Genomic DNA, 4,354 nt, shown 5'->3' on the forward strand with positions numbered 1-4,354 from the left:
TTTCACATTTATATTTTTTTTTTTTTTTAAAATGGAAATTTTTTTTTTTTTTTTTTTTTTTTTTTTTTTTTTTTTGTTTAAAAATACTCAGAAGCCTGTTTTATAATTATCATTATTATTTTTTGTTCTTGTTGTAATGTTAAATAAGCTGATAGATTTACTGTTGTTGTAGTGCTTCTCTCTGTCAGCATGCAGAGTATAGCATGGTGTATGACTGATAATGTGCTTAAACATGCAGTGTGCTTGCTTTTGGCAGAAGAGTCGGGTCTTTGTCTTTTTTTATTATTTGAAAGAGTGTGTTATTGTGCTCCGAAATATGACTGTTGTGAATTGTTTTTATATTGTTTTAATTCCTTAATTTTCATATTGTCCTGCTCTTACATCAATTTTATTTCACGGTAGTTTGTAGTATTAATACTTTGGATTTATGGCACAGCGACAAACTACTGCAATGCAAAACAAGCTACACAGAACTTTAGCATTGAAGTGGTTCATTTCCATATATATATATATATATATATATATATATATATATATATATATATATATATATATGTATATGTATTTTTTTCATTGTGCGTTCAAGAACTGAGCTGGATTGATGGGAAGAAGTTGAATTCTGCCAAGTAATTGCACAAGGGAGCAAATCCCCTACTGGCGTCTGAATAATAAATCATTCAAAGCAAATAAAGATGGACTTGAGGCTTGTTCTTTTACATCATCACATGCACACATTAAGTTATAGTAGTTATGAGACTATATGCAATCCACTGGTAAATCTTAGTGAATTAGAACATCATTTGAAAGCTTATCATTTCGTGCAGAAGGTGAAACTCTGACTTGGTGAAATGGCGACATATTTCAAGACCAAATATGCGATCATTACCCAACCAATGCTGTGCAGCACGGAGGTCAAGGAAGCCACGAGACTTGCCAACCTTTTGGAGAGTTTCAGTGATTGTGTGAACAACTGTCACACACAAAAAAAAATCTTCTCCAAAACTGTATCTGTCGAGACACGGCATTTCTTTATTAAAAATATTAGTAAAAATATGTTAATTGATCTGGGTTGGATACGTTTTGATATGTGTTTGATTTGAATTATTGGGGAAAAAAAAAGTGTTTCAATGATGACTTATTCTGGAGGACATTGTGTTATGTCTCAGTGTAAATCAAATGAAAGCAAAATCAGTGATATTTATCTGTTAGTACCAATACCAGTAGAGATGTAAAGCACTTTGAACTTTACAAAGTTCAAAGTGCTTTAAACTTGATTGATTGTGATTGTTAACATATAAATATAGACTAATGTTTGGGGACCTTGAAGTATTCTTTACACATAACTACTCTTTTTCTGTGCATCGAAACGTTTTTCTAACTTTGTCAATATAGAAACTACAAACGAAGACAAATCCCGATGAAAATGTACAGAAAGCTTTTCTTCATGTGACGGGATTCTGACTAAATTTACTTGCAGTTTTTGACCAGAAGATGGCGCCATTTGTCCAAAGTGAGCGCTCAAACAGATCACGGCTTCATGTTTCCTGACGTTATGACGTTCATTGATGATGAGCTCCGATTGTTGAAATAAGGTGGCGGGGAAATCAAAATCATCTTTTGAATTCTCTTCTTTCACTGATGCTGAAACAATGACAGCACACACACACACACACACACAGACAGAAAATGTAATATACTTCTTCCTGTAAAGGGAAGAATTTCAAATTGCTTTTAGTCACAACAAATTGGAAAACGTTTTATACCAGCTAAATAGAAAACTAGACTCTCCCATTTTTATTGTAATTATGAGCTATGAGTTCAAGAACCAGGAAACCCATTTTAAGGTTTGACTGATCTAATTGCACATATCTCTTTAATTATGCTTTTTTGTTCTGATGAAATTTTCTTTAGAATGCCTGTTACACCCAGTTACTCAGTCTAATTGCCATCTGTCCTATTTTTTTTAATTCATGTGCATCGAATGGTAGCTACTGTAAATATTTGCTTTCGTTTCATGTTCCAGTCTCAATTAATTTAATTTAGTTTTGTTCTGTCATCAGATATTTTATTGCATTGTTGACAGTTTTAGTGCGAGAATCATTTATTTGCATCTCCGTCGAAGCAAATATGAGGCTAGCAGAGAAACGAGCCAGAAGGAAACATCGGCATTAATCAGTTTTACCTTTGTAAGCTCAGCTTGAGTTTCAGCTTTTTTAAAATTTGCAGTCTCAGATCGCATCCTGTGTGTGTGTGTGTGTGTGTGTGTGTGTGTGTGTGTGTGTGTGTGTGTGTATGTATATATATATATATATATATATATATATATATATATATATATATATATATATATATATATATATATATATATATACATGCAGTTTATTTACAGATATGGAAATAAATTGTTGGTACCCTTCGTTAAGATTAATGAAAAGCCTGAAATATATTAACCATTTATTGCAGTAGCTTAGTCTCGCACATTTTTCACTTTCCGTGCCTTTTTTTTCAATGGTGAAAACAAAAAATAAAATAAAATAAAATATGGAAACAATTGCTTTAACTCTCTGGCAGTACAAGTATCACTACTTTGTATGTCTATTTTTTGCAAATATGCCCTCACTTAGTCTTTCTTTGGAAAATTTCCCAGGCTTGGGAATAAAGAGGCATCTCTCTTCCCCCATCTCATTAAATCTTCCTCATTACTGGGTTCTTTTTTATGCTCTTGTCTCTTCAGCTCAATCCACAAGATTTAACTCTGGTAATGGCAAAAGGTTCATTTTGTGTCCAGTGAATCATTTGAGCGTTAGCTCCTTTTTTATTTTTTTATTTTTTTGGCAGCTTCCATCAGGTTTTTGTTTAAAATCCTGGGGTGCTTCAAAAGCATTTGTTGAACTGTGCACTCAAATAAGATTCCCTTTAAGGAACCAAATGAGCACTTTGAAAGAGAAATCTCATGTAGTTTAGCAATGTTGACAGCATTTACTGGTTTTTATTGGAGACTTGCCGACTTGTCCTCTAACACGGGGCTCTGAAGGCGATTTATCTCCATCAATATTGCACCTTATGGATTACCAATTAGTATACTAGATCAACCACAAGTTCTCACCTATTTTTTCGGTAACCATTAATTGTGTGAGAGATGCTTTTGTTAATAGTTGCTCATGTTGTAGACTAATTTGTTGAGATATTCTTTTAAGTAGATTTGGGAAGTACGATTTTTGGTTCTCTTTTTATGCTGTTTCAATATTACCTTTATGTCCTTCTCCCTCTTCAGCTTTTGTGTTTTTGATTTTTAAGATTTTTTTTTATTTATTTTTTTTAGAAAGCACTTTGTGGTTTTTGTTCTGTGAAGTAAGCAAATAAAACCTATGTTAATAAAGGTTGGATTGTTTCTTCTTTTTACTTTTGTCACTTCTAAGTTTGAGATTAATCTGTGCTTTTAGCCATATTTACCAGAGGTGGCAATAAATTCGTCTTCGTCTGTAATTAAGGGTGTGCCTGCAGTCTCTGTTTTAGTTGTCTCTGCAAACACTGGAAAGAAAACCTAACTCGTTTAAAGCAACTCAGTTAAAAGAAAAGAAAAAAAAAGAAAGAAAATGAAGAAAATGCTAGAAAAATAAATGTCTGGATGTTTTTGTTGTGGCTTAAGTTAGATGTGATGTAGATGGTCACAAAGCAAAAAGGCAGAAACGTGGTGAAGTTGCGGCGAGAGAAAGAAAGCGGTTGTGTGAAACTACAGTGACAGTTGAAGGTATTCCATCTTGAGATGCATTCTTTCGAGACATGGAGGACAGCACACACAGCTGGGACACAATGTCTGCGTCGGTAACACTAAACCAAAAACATACACAGCAGCAGCACCGCAAAGCTAAGTGGGTGGGGGACTCTGGGAGGAACAGAAACATGGAGATGGGGAAACTGAGAGGCCTGGGTGGAGTGCCCAAGCCATCATGATGTAATACATTTTTTTTTCTCTTTCACACTGGATCCGACATGACATTGCAGCGTACCCCTCACCCCACACAAATGAGATCACCACCCAGCCGGAGTGACCACGGCTCTGAACAAAACAGCTCTGCTGCCTCCGCAGTCTGAGACACTTCACTTACTCACCTCCATGGGTTTACAAAAAGAAAAAAAAAAAAAGAAAAAAAAATACTGTCTGGCTAAAGCCTTTCCTTGACAACCTCAAAACAGCGACTTCAAACTGGTGACACCCTGACCATGAAACAACTTACAGTTACCAGCCTGTGTACCAGTTTACTGGAAACCACGGCATCCAGTATCAGCTGCCTACACGTATCCGGAAGCGCGTGTGCCAGTAGTAAATCGTCTGGGAAAAGATTGTTAAAGT

Source organism: Poecilia latipinna, unplaced genomic scaffold (assembly GCF_001443285.1).
Source record: "Poecilia latipinna isolate Pla-1442-1.1 unplaced genomic scaffold, P_latipinna-1.0 Scaffold1733, whole genome shotgun sequence".
Lineage (NCBI taxonomy): Eukaryota > Metazoa > Chordata > Actinopteri > Cyprinodontiformes > Poeciliidae > Poecilia > Poecilia latipinna.